Source organism: Triticum aestivum, chromosome 6A (assembly GCF_018294505.1).
Source record: "Triticum aestivum cultivar Chinese Spring chromosome 6A, IWGSC CS RefSeq v2.1, whole genome shotgun sequence".
NCBI classification, from domain to species: Eukaryota; Viridiplantae; Streptophyta; class Magnoliopsida; order Poales; family Poaceae; genus Triticum; species Triticum aestivum.
In genome coordinates this window covers 459,620,069-459,634,008 of record NC_057809.1, presented here as the reverse complement: position 1 = coordinate 459,634,008, position 13,940 = coordinate 459,620,069, and positions in this window count along the sequence as shown.

Sequence of the window (13,940 nt, the reverse complement as noted above, 5' to 3'; positions counted from 1 at the left end):
TAAGTCCTTGAAGAATTTCTCTGCTTACTCTTATGCTTGTTCTAACCCATCTTATGTGAAACGAAATGGACTGGCTTCTAGGCCATCCTTCTCGTATGGAGCTCGCAGAATGATGAACTCTTTGCCACCCCTTCAGATGTGGGTGGTGAAGAAAAAGAACTAATCTCTTCTGCAGGGTCAGGTCTCCAGACGTACGTAATCATTTGAAGAATTTGCTGGAGACCTGAGCATGCCTGATAGGACACAGGCTAATCATGAAGAAATGAACTTTCATTTCTCACGTCCTCACACTGCTTTATCTGTTCTTTTGCTTGATGAAATTGATCTGATGAATTGATGTCATATTCTTCACTGATGAAGTATATGAGTTTGTAAGCTGCACTAATTCATCTGCAGGATGATCAACCCAAAGCCACTGAGTGGGTCCTCGATAGTGGATGTACAAATCACATGACTAGTGACAAGAATATATTAATGGATGCTCCATTATCTCCGTCGCATCTAAAGCATATCATCTTTGCTGACAAAGGCAAAAGTTAGGTATTGGGTCTAGGTAAGGTTGTGATCACAAAGGATCGACACATGGACAAAGTCATGCTTGTTGACTCCCTAGGATACAACCTTATGTCTGTCTCAATGCTTTGTGATCTTGATATGGTTGTTGTCTTTGGCAAGTACCGTTGTGTTGTGCTTATGGAAGCTGACAATTCCAAAGTCTTCAAAGGCTTTAGGAGATGAGACCTGTATATTGTTAATTTCTCTACAGGACCACAACCAGTCGTGTGTCTACTTGCAAAAGCTTCAGAAGGCTGGCTCTGACATCGACGACCTGGTCATGCAGGCATGAGGAATTTGCACACGCTTGCGAAGAAGAAGCATGTCATTGGCATCAAGAATTTCGAATTCCTCAAGGATCACCTATGTGGAGACTGTGAAGCTGGGAAGATGACAAAGGCCAAGCATCCAGCGAAGACTATCATGACCACTACTCGCCCATTTGAATTGCTTCACATGGATCTCTTCAATCCTAATCATTATTCTGTTGTTTCAAACGAAGCATCTCAATATGGCTTTGTTATTGTTGATGATTACTCTCGTTACACATGGGTACACCTTGTTACTTACAAACATGAAGTGCAGGAAGTCTTCAAACGATTTTCCTCGAGGGCTTCAACCAACTTTGGTGTGAAGATCAAGCACATCAGAAGTGACAATGGCACTGAGTTCAAGAATTCTGGTCTCGATAACTATCTTGATGAACTTGGTATTACTCATGAGTTATCTGCTCCCTATACTCCTCAGCAGAACGGCGTCGTGGAGCGCAAGAACAGGACTCTTGCTGAGATGGCTCGCACTATGCTTGATGAATACAAAACGCCTCATCGTTTCTATACTGAGGCAATTGATACTGCGTGCCACATCATCAAAAGAGTATATCTTCACAAATTCTTAAAGAAGACTGCCTATGAACTCCTCACTAATAAGAAACCCAATGTAAGTTATTTCAAAGTCTTCGGTGCTAAATCTTGGATTAGAGATCCTCATCACAACTCAAAATTTGCACCGAAAGCACATGAAGGTTTTATGCTTGGTTACGGAAAGGACCCGCACACCTACAGAGTCTTCAACAACGTTCTTCACAAGGTTGTTGAAACTGTAGATGTGCATTTCGATGAAACTAATGGCTCGCGAAGAGAGCACCTACCTACTGTGATAGATGAACCAGCACCTGAGGAAACTATCAAGTTCAAGGATACTGAGGATGTCATTCCCACTGAAGAATCTGCTGAAGAATTCATTCCAGAAATGAAGAACGTCGAGCTAATGCACCTGAAGAAAATGGTGCTAAAGAAAATGTTGATCAAATTCTTCAACAACAACCAGCTCATCCTTGCATTGCAAAAGAAGTGCAAGTTGAAAAGATCATCAATGACATCAAAGCGCCAGGTCCTCTCACATGCTCAAAAGCTTCACATTTATCTAACTTTTGTGGGCACTATGCTTTTGTCTCTATTACAGAGCCTACTAAGGTAGATGAAGCATTTCTAGAGCCTGAGTGGATTCAGACCATGCAAGAAGAATTACATCAGTTCGAGCTTAACAATGTCTGGGAACTGGTCAAACGTACAGATCCTCGCAAGCACAATATCATTGGCACAAAGTGGATCTACCGCAACAAGCAAGATGAAAATGGCCTTGTGGTGAGGAATAAGGCACGGCTCATAGCTCAAGGCTACACACAGGTTGAAGGAATTGATTTTGATGAAACTTTTGCACCTGTTGCTAGACTTGAGGCTATTCGCATATTACTTGCTTATGCTAACCATCATGATATCACTTTATATCAAATGGATGTGAAAAGTGCATTTCTCAATGGTAAGCTTGAGGAAGAAGTATATGTTGCTCAACCCCCAGGTTTTGAAGATCCAAAGAATCCCGATAAAGTCTTCAGACTCAACAAGGACCTCTATGGCCTCAAGCAGGCCCCACGGGCGTTGTATGATACCTTGAAGGAATTCTTCATGGAGAGAGGCTTCAAACCCGGTTCACTCGACCCTACTCTTCTCACTAAATCTTATGATGGTGAATTGTTTGTGTGCCAAATATATGTTGATGATATTATCTTTGGTTGTACTAACCAATGTTATAGTGATGAATTTGCCTATATGATGAGTGAAGAATATCAAATGTCTATGATGGGAGAGTTGAAATTCTTCTTAGGTCTTCAAATTCGTCAACAACGCAATGGCATATTCATATCCCAGGAGAAATACCTCAAGGATGTACTGAGGAAATTCGGCATGCAAGATTGCAAAGGCGTCAAAATTCCTATGCCCACAAATGGCCATCTGTGCACTAATGAAAATGGTATTGACTTTGATCATAAGGTATACCGCTCCATGATTGGCTCTTTATTGTACTTATGTGCATCTAGGCCAGATATAATGCTTAGTGTTTGCATGTGTGCCCGATTTCAAGCTACACCGAAGGAATCACACCATAATGCTGTGAAGCATATTCTTCGATATCTAGCTCACACACCAACACTTGGATTATGGTACCCCAAGGGCTCGGCTTTTGATCTCATTGGATATTCTAACTCTGACTATGCTGGTGATCGTGTGGACCGCAAGTCAACATCTGGTACATGTCATTTCCTTGGACGATCTTTGGTCTGTTGGTCCTCGAAGAAACAGAACTGCGTATCACTATCTACTGCTGAAGCTGAGTACATTGCCGCTGGTTCTTGCTGTGCTCAATTGCTATGGATGAAGCAAACTCTCAAGGACTACGGCGTCAACATGAAGAATGTGCCTCTCTTCTGTGACAATGAGAGTGCCATCAAGATTGCTCACAACCCAGTTCAGCACTCGAAGACAAAGCACATTTAGATTCATCATCATTTTCTTCGTGATCATGTGTTGAAGGGCGGCATTTCTATTGAGCATGTGAAGACTGAAGAACAACTAGCCGATATCTTCATAAAGCCCTTGGATGAGAAGAGATTTAGCAAGTTGCGGTGTGAGCTAAATATCCTAGAATCTTCAAATGTTCTTTGTAAGGGACACTCATCCTAACACTTATGCAAAATTGATGACTTAGATGTGCAACACATGAAGAAACATTTTTCTTCAATCAATGAAGAATAACACTCCTAGTGTGAAGAAATTAATGAAGAATTTGATTCTCAGAACCCTACGATAATTGTACGCGGTGTCTGAAATCATCATTCTTATACGGTGGGCCACGCCACCACCAAAAGTTGAAATTCCTCAATTGATCATATTCTTCAACTTTGCACTGTCTTCACTATTTTCGTTGTTTTTCTTCATTGTCTATATATATATAAGTTTATGTCCTCTACAGCATTCACTTATTGCTAATTCTCCAAGTTGGTTTTTCTGCTAAGTGAATGTGATCGGACCCTTCCCCTCTATGCTATACTCAACCCAATCTGTTCACAAATTCTTCATGTGCGTTCTATTTGAAACCCGTTCAAAATCTTCACTATGTCCTTGTCAGCTGAAGAAATTGCGAACATAACATTAAAACCTATCTTATCTAAATTTTCGGCTTTGCCGCTCAAACCGTTCCGCATCCCATGATACACTTATCCATTCACCCACGATCGCACACGATCTCCACCTCTCAGTACGTGGGTGACACATGTCAAGCGAATGAGAAGGGTCAGGGGCATGTTCGTCCAATTTCTTCGAGCGAACTATTTTTCACCATGGCTATAAATACCCCTCCTTCCCTTCCTCACTTCTTTTACTCCGCTCGATCTCTCTCCAACTCGCGCTTCTCAAACCCTAGCACCGCTGCTACTTCATCGTCGCCGGTGAGGAAGAGCTTCACTGCCTCGACCTCGTCGCCGACATACTCGCGCCAACCGCGGAAATCTTCACTCCGCCGCCGCCGTAGCCATCTTCCTCCGCCGAGTTAGGGCGTGGAAGATCTACACAGACGAACTTCACCTCTCCTCTTCACTGTTCGTCGTGTTCTTCATCCAGGGTAATTAAAAGTTACTTTTACTGCCCTCATTGATTCGAATGATTATCTACAAAATCTTCAAAGGTGTTTTTCTTAAAATCCTCACACACTAAACACCTCACAAGTCATCTGTTCTTGATCCGTTTCTCTAAGCATCATTTTTCTTCAAGATTCCTCAATTGTGTGGATCTTCGATCTATACAACTCTGGAACCTAAGACGAAGAACGCTTAGTGAAATTCTTCAAGACTCATCTGGTCAAATTCCTCCAACTTGTTCTTTTTGTAAAACCTTCTGAGAACGCATATGACCTCTCCAAATTCCTCGCAACTATACTCTGTTCACAGGTACTCATGTCAGCTGCTGAATCACTAGGTTCTCATCAACTTAACTCATTTGCAGCGTTCCTCGAAGAAAAGTTGCATACTTATTCAGAGAATTCAATTGTCCAAATTCCTCAACTGAAGAAAATGGCTGACGGTAAGAAGCCATAGAAAGGAGGAAAGAGGCCTGAGGTCAATACATCGTTTGAGATCCCTGATGAGATATATGCTGGGTACTGCACAACTAGTGAGGAAACCAAGAATGAGCGCAAGGTGCGCATTCAGAAGATAGAGAGGAGATGGGCTAGAGAGTGGAGGGAGTACAGATATGTCACTCCCAAGTACATGAAGAAATTCGCACTCAATCCTCCATGCCCAAGACCTCCATTGGCACCTGGCCAAATAGTTGATCCCACCAGCCTCAAGCGTGGTGAGGACTATCCTGACGAATGGGCCAAGCGCCAAGCCAAGTTGGCTAAGCAAGCCAGAGAAGCAGTGAGGAAATTCAATGAAGACTCTAATGCTGCTGCTGCCTCTGCTGAGGCCTCTGCTGTCAAGCCAAAGAAGGCTATGTCAAAGAAGCCTACGCGCAAGCCAAGTGCTTCACCAACAATGCCCTCAAGGCCAAGCTCCTCAGCAATGCCCTCACGGCCAGAATCCTCAAAGCCCTCTCGGCCAATTCCTCATGCTGCTCCTGCTCCCTCAAAATCCTCAGCTCCTCCAAAGTCCTCAGCTGTTCCAACAAAGTGCTCAGCACCTGTGCATCTTGCCTCGTGCCAAAGGACTGCATGCATGTCCATTACCTCAGGAGCTTCAACTAGTTCCTCAGCTGCACCAACTTCCTCAATGGGACCCTCTCTACTGAAGACTAAGGCCACTGCTGGACGAGGTCCTCGCCCTATTCCTCAGAAGAAGCAAGTCGCCTTCCAAGTTCCGTCTGATGAAGACGAAGCTGATGATGATGAATTTGCAGAAATCATCAGAGATAGGCAAGTCAGGGCCGCTAGAGCCAAGGGAACAGATGTGCCACTGCTTTTGGATCCCAAGTTGATCCTCGAATACATTGATGTTTGTCACAAGGACCCCAACACTCCCCTGCCTGATTTCAAGCTGACTCCTGGTCAAAGTCACATGCCGACTCACTTCATACAAGAAGAAAAATGGAAATTTGAACAGGGGAGGAGAGTGAAGAAAGCGCAGTACAAGAAAGAGCGCTTTCTGAAGCAAAATGTTCTGAAGTTTTCACTTGAAGAAGTTGTTGCTCTCCAGTCAGAAATCAAGAAACTTAGTGATGAATTTGATCGCTATTATGCTGACTGGCTGGGAGCCAAAGTCAGATTTGTAAAGATCACAGAACAATTCACCTTCAATGTTGCAGCCCCATCGCAATAGGAAATTCCTCAGGCTGAAGCATCTTCTCAGCCTACTGAAGAAAATGCCAGCACCGCTGATGACAATCAGGCTGCTGAAGAAAATGTGAGTTCCAGGACTGATGACTGCATTCCAGCCGCTGAAGAAATTGCCAGGGCACCCACTAGTGGTGCACCTGAAGAAAATAAAGAAAATCAACCAGATTCTTCTGCTCCTCCTGTGCCTACACCAAGTCCAATCCTTCCATCTGCGTCAGATGTGAAGAAGACCAAGGCTGTGGAGTGTGCAACAGTGAAGAAAAGGAAAGCATCAGCTGCTTCAGATTCTTCAGCTTCGAAGAAGATGAAGCCTATGACAAGTTCATTTGCTAATCCCATTGATTTTGTTCCCATCTCAACCAGGCCATCAAAGGACCTTGTTCCTTTTGGTGAAGAATATGAGATCCCTAGCGGATCTGAGAAGAAAATCATTCTGCTGCTTCGTCAGAGCAGATTGATGAAGAAATTGAAGTGGATACGATCCCTTCAACACCTGTCATCTCCTCGCCCATGTCTCAGTTCACAGCTGAAGAGGCTGGCGTTGAAGAAATGGAAGATGAAGATGTGGACTTTGGCTGCTCCACACCAGTAATAAGGATGAATTTTGGGAAAGTCGGCATCCAAACTCTCCAATGTTCACACCGTTGCAGCAAATACCTCAGTCGCCTGCACAAACTGTTCAAATGGGCTCTGAACAAACTCACTCCACTTCATCTATACATGAGGAAATTCCAGCCACTAGTGCTGAAGAAACTGCTGCTGCTAAACATCTGAAGACGCAGACTACCACTGAAGAGGAACCAGAAATTCCTCAGCCTGAAGAACCTGAGATTATGATTCTTGAGGTCGTGATGCAACTCACTAACACTCCTCTACCCAAGACAAAGGATCCATTCTCACGCAAGCAAAAATTAAAGGCTGATGATTTCTTTGGCAAGCATGTATTCTTCGAAGACTACAACCCTTATAACTCTGCTCGCATTAGGAAGCAGCGTTTCTGGAATGCTAGTCAAGCCAATTTCTATTCATCGGTGCTATTCAACAAATAGAAAATCTTCTACCATGAGCATATTCCTCACGTGGATATGGAATCTCTGTCGTGCTTCGCACCAGTCCTCAGTGTTCTTCATGACACTGGACTGTTAAACTTTTGCTCTGACATCTGCGATTGGAATGAAGAACTGATTCTTCAATTTTATGCAACGTTGCACATCATCGGAGACTCTGAAGATGTGAATTCATGGGTGCTGGACTGGATGTCTGAAAACACTCACTACACTGCACCAGCCTCTGAATTGCTTCGTGCCTCACCACTCAGTCCTCCCCTTGAAGACGCTCATTGCATCTACGGTGAACTTGAGCTTACAAATCACTACATGCAGGTGCTGATGAAACCTTTGAAGCCAGGTCAGGCACCAAGAACCAAATTCCTCGTGAAGGAATTGCTTTATGTGCCCAGAACTGTCTATCGTATTCTTACGAGGACAATGAGTCCTATCAAAGGCCACGACTCATCTGATGAGGAAATTGTTGGCATCATGAAGAATCTGGTATTCAACATCGTTCATGGCATTCCTGTCAATTATCACGATTTCTTCACGAGGACTCTAGCAAATGTTGCACTGTCTCCGTTTGAGCTGAAGCCTTATGCACCTTGGATTATGAGATTCCTTAGGACAAGGTCTTCACTCAACTACAAAGCTGATTTTCAGAATCACCTCAGCTACTTGCCCCCGATTGAAGTCCTCAAGCAGACCTATTCCTCAGTTGATGGAAAGGGCAAGGCACCCGCTGTTATAAATGAAGGCATTCGTCCATTGGATGGTCAGTTTCGCAAAGCTGCCTCTTATTCCACCAATGATGACTCTGCCACACATGACTCTGCCAATGCACCCAAGTCTACTCCTCAAGCTACTGCTCCTTGTGTGATGACTGATCGCGAGCTTCTGCTTAGTCTTCACCAGAAGGTGGATCAAAATCAAAAATGGGTTAAGCGTCAATTTGGTTCATTTCTTCACAACATGACTGCTACACACAATGCAGTGAAGAAAAACCATTATTACCTCCATGAAGTCCTCGGTCGCACCTGGGCAATCCTGTCACATTTGTATGGTGAAGACGATCTAAAGAAAATGGGTCTCAAGGAAGATTTTGACTGGTCTGCACCTCCACCGAAGAAATTCAAGAAGGTCAAGGTTCCTTCTCTGGTGGCCAGCTCATATTCTTCAGTGCGCGATACTGATGAAAATGAAGACTTGGACGACACTGCGGCAGGCCCTACTACAACAAACAACCCCAACAACACTGGCGCTCCTTCATCAACTTGATATTCTTCAGGGGCGTTAGTCCTCATATTCGATCCTTTTGGTCATTTGATGACAAAGGGGGAGAATTTTGAGTTAGTCTTCAAGCGGGTCTTTCTATATGGGCGTTTTTTTTTCAAGTTACAACTCTCATTCTTCTGAGACTTTATTGGATTGAATTGTAAACTTAAACCCGATGGTGCTCTGATATTCTTGAGTCGTTTTTCTGCATGCTTATTCCTCGCTAATATTATTGCATGCATGCTGAATTACATCACTCACCATATTTCATCATGCATTTCAAATTCTTCACTATTATATGTAAAATGTGTGTATGAATTACAAGATATAGGGGGAGATCTCCATGATTCAACTCTTCAAGTGTGCATTGCTTCAAAAGCAAATTCCTCACTATGCACATCTTCAGGGGGAGTTCTTCTATATCTTGCAATCAAATTCCTCAATATTAGTATTTACACTTCATATGTTTGTCCCTGTTGAAAAACATAACCTATATTGTCATCAATCACCAAAAAGGGGGAGATTGTAAGTGCATCTAGTGCCCCTTAGTGATATTGGTGTATTGAAGACTTATAGGTTAAGGGACTAATGTGTTTATGAGTGTACACAGGTCTATAAGTCTATGAGGAGTTTGATAATTACAGAGAAAGTCGACCCCTAAAAATGAAGTTCTTCGTCTGAAGACTTTGGTATTCGGAACACTTTCTGAAGACTTTGAAAGTGAAGAAATTGGTGTGACCTTGAAGACTTGGTATTCATTCGAGGAACATGAAGCATGAAGACTTTTGTTTTCGTAGTTTCATTTTCTCTTTCTTGAGTCATAGGAAACACCATACTATTAAAGGGGGTCTAGGAAATACTAAGGAATAATTTCCAAGTGATTCTCAACTCAAAATCCTACACCTATCAATCCCTTCGAGTGAAGCCATTGGAAATCTCATATAGTTCAGTCAATTTCTTCAGTGACAGAGACGAAGTTCTTCTGGTCTCTGAGGAATTTGTTCTGAATGAAGAGTTAGGAATTCGTCAGTGCGGATTACCTACACAGTGAGGAACATGATAGCCCTGAGGATTTTGCTACTCAAAATTCCGACCGTTGCTGTGTTATGCGCCAGCTGTCCCAAAATATCTATCCACCTAACGGTCATATCATTGAAGGGCATTTATGTCTTATCATGTCGGGCTGCTCCCTAGGCTATAAATAGCCGCCACCTACAACCACTAACTGGTTGGCTGCTCCGAGAGAAACTGGCACTTGTCATTTGAGAGCAACCCATCCTCGGAGGACTTTGAGCGAAAATCATCAAGTGAGGAAAAAACCCCAAACCCAAACACCTACAAACCCCAAGTGATTGAGCATCACTGAAGAGATTGATCTCGCGTGGATCCGACGCTTGTTACCTTTGAAGATTGTGCTTCTTCGAGACGGTTAAGCGTCATGGTCTAGAGCATCTAAGAGGAATTGTGGATCGCCGAGTGACCAAGTTTGTGAAGGTTCGGAAGTCACCTGAAGACTTACCACGGGTGATTGGGCGAGGTCTGTGTGACCTTAGCTCAAGGAGAATACGGTGAGGACTTGGTGTCCTGAGCTGCGTGCTCAGGACTGGGTGTCCGGGACTGTGTGTCCTCGAGTTTAAGTACTCAGCCACTCCAACCAGACGTACAACTGAGACAACAGTTGGAACTGGTCTACCAAATCATTGTCTTCACCAAGCTTACTGGTTCTATTCCCTCAACTCATTCATTTCCTCATAACTGTGTTGTGTGTTTGTTCATATCTGTGTTTGAAGACTTTGACTGAAGACTTTCTCAATTTCCTCAGTTCAATTTCTTCAGTCTAGTTGTCTTCATCCTGTGTTTACGCTACCTGTACTCTGTGCCTGTCTTCATTTCATCATGATGACCATGCTTGTATTCTGTTATGTTTACTTTTGAGTACTTATTCTGCTACTAGTAGTTCTTCGCTAAGGAATTTCCTCACCGGCAAATTCCTCAGTGAAGAATTTCATAATAATCGCCTATTCACCCCCCTCTAGTCAATATAATGCACTTTCAGAGGGTTATTTATTTGATCAAGATGCTTCTTTAGCTATTTTAGCCCGCAAACATAGATATGAACTCAAAAGGTTATTAGCTAAGTGGAATAAGCAATTTCCAAATGCTAGGATGAGACTTGACCCTACTTTTGCTACTTCACCTATATGTGTTGCTGATAAGGATTATGAATTCTCTGTTGATCCTGATATAATTACTTTGGTTGAATCTGATCCTTTTCATGGCTATGAATCTGAAACTGTTGTAGCACATCTTACTAAATTAAATGATATAGCCACCCTGTTCACTAATGATGAGAGATCTCGCTACTTTTATATCCTTAAAATATTTCCGTTCTCATTAAAGGGTGATGCTAAGATATGGTTTAATTCTCTTGATCCTGGTTGTGTGCGTAGTCCCCAGGATATGATTTATTACTTCTCTGCTAAATATTTCCCTGCTCATAAGAAACAAGCTGCTTTAAAGGAAATATACAACTTTGTGCAAATTAAAGAAGAGAGTCTCCCACAAGCTTGGGGGAGGCTTCTCAAGTTACTTAATGCTTTGCCTGATCATCCTCTTAAGACAAATGAAATACTTGATATCTTTTATAATGGACTAACCGATGCTTCCAGAGATTACCTGGATAGTTGTGCTGGTTCTCTTTTCAGGGAAAGAACACCCGATGAAGCTGAAATCTTATTGAATAATATGTTGACAAATGAAAATAATTGGGCACCTCCTGAGCCAGCTCCTGAGGTAGCTCCTGCTCCAATTAATGATCCTATTCCTAAACCAACTCCGAAGAAGAGAGGTGTTCTATTTCTCAGTCCTGAAGATATGCAAGAGGCAAAGAAATCTATGAAAGAAAATTTATTAAAGCTGAAGATGTTAAGAACTTACCTCCCATTGAAGAAATACATGGTCTCAATTTACCGCCTGATGAAGAAATATATGATCTTAATCCATTATTTATTGAAGAACCTCCAGACCTCGATAACCCGACACAGGTAGTAAAGGTAAATTCTCTCTATAGATATGATAAAGCTGAAATCCCTCCTACTAAAATTGCTAGTCAATGCCTGGATGAGTTTGATAATTTTATGTTTAAGCAAGAAGACTTCAATGCTTATTTTTTGGTAGACAATTAAAACAAGATGCTGATATGATTAAATACTTAGGTGATTATATGGCTAATATTAGAGGTGAACTTAAACTTGTTAGCGAACATGCTTCTATGGTTACCACTCAAGTAGAACAAATACTTAAAGCTCAAAAAGAATTGCTCAATGAGATGAATAGTAAGAAAAATGATTATGCTGTTAAAGTGGCTACTACAACTGGTAGAATGACTCAGGAACCTTTGTATCCTGAAGGCCACCCTAAGAGAATTGAGCAAGATTCTCAGAGAAATAAAATTGATGCATCTAGTTCTTCAAAAAAGAAGAAAAAGAAAAATGATAGAACTGTGCAAACTTCTAGTGAACCTATTGTTGAACCACCTGATAATCCAAATGATATTTCTATTTCTGATGCTGAAACTCAATCTGGTATTGAACATGAACCTAATGAAAATGTTAATGATGATGTTCATAATAATGCTCAACCTAGTAATGAGAATGATGTAGAAATTGAACCTGCCGTTGATCTTGATAACCCACAATAAAAGAATCAACGTTATGATAAGAAAGACTTTGTTGCTAGGAAACATGGTAAAGAAAGAGAACCTTGGGTTCAGAAACTCATGCCTTTTCCTCCCAAACCATCCAAGAAAAAGGATGATGAGGATTTTGAGCGCTTTGCTGAAATGATTAGACCTATATTTTTGCGTATGCGATTGACTGACATGCTTAAAATGAATCCTTATGCTAAGTACATGAAAGATATTGTTACAAATAAAATAAAGATACCGGAAGCTGAAATTTCCACCATGCTTGCTAATTATACTTCTAAGGGTGGAATACCAAAGAAACTTGGAGATCCAGGAGTACCTACTATACCATGCTCCATTAAAAAAACTATGTTAAAACTGCTTTATGTGATCTTGGAGCCGGTGTTAGTGTTATGCCTCTCTCTTTATATCGTAGACTTGACTTGAATAAGTTGACACCTACTGAAATATCTTTGCAAATGGCTGATAAATCAACTGCTATACCTGTCGGCATTTGTGAGGATGTGCCTGTTGTGGTTGCAAATGTTACTATTTTAACGGACTTTGTTATTCTTGATATTCCCGAGGACGATAGTATGTCTATTATTCTTGGAAGACCTTTTCTTAATACTGCAGGGGCTGTTATTGATTGCAACAAAGGCAATGTCACTTTTCATGTTAATGGTAATGAGCATACGATACACTTTCCGAGGAAACAACCTCAAGTTCATAGTATCAATTCTATCGGAAAAATTCCATCGATTATATTTGGAGGTTTTGAATTTCCTCTTCCTACTGTCAAGAAGAAATATGATATACTCATTATTGGGGATGTGCATATCCCCGTTGAGGTAACCTAGTGCTATTTGAAATTTCTCCGGTTTCATGTTAATCGGAATGAGTTTGTTAACAGGACTTGATCAACCTTGTTAGTGGATTCCTTTTGATGAGCATGAGATGGATGAAACTAGAAGCACAACCCTCTGTACCCTTTCTATACTTTCTGTTATTTAGTTGAAATAAAACAAAATAAATAATTCTCTGTCTGTTATCTGATTATCCGTGCAATATAAAAATACCTCGAAAATAAAAGTTCTCCAAATGCCCTGAAAATTAAATATGATTTTTTATAGAATATTTGAGGATTTATGGAACAAAGAACACACCAGGGGGCAACCACCTTGCTACGAGGGTGGAGGGCGCGCCCCCCTACCTCGTGGGCCCACGGTGGCCCTCCTCCACTTATTCTTTCAGCCACACACTTCATCTTCCTCCCCCAAACACGAAAAACCAACTCAAACCCACGTCCAAGCTCGTTTTGCTGCCATTTTCGATCTCCTTGCTCAAAGCACCTCACAAAACTGCTTGGGGAGATTGTTCCATGGTATGTGACTCCTCCATTGGTCCAATTAGTTTTTGTTCTAGTGCTTTATTCATTGCAAATTTGTGTTGCTTAGGTGACCCTGTTCTTGAGCTTGCATGTCAAATTTATATGGTCAAAAGTAGTTTTGATGCATGATATAGGCCCTAGGCACTTGTAGGAGTAGTTGCTATCAATATTATTGAGTTTGGTCTACTTTTATTTTGAAGTTACTAAAATTTTCAGAATTTTTCAGAAAATGATGAGGATGTTATAGAGGGGCTCATCAAGCCAAAGCTCGAAGGAAAAGGCACTGAAGCCTAAGTATAATTTGTCGCACACCGCG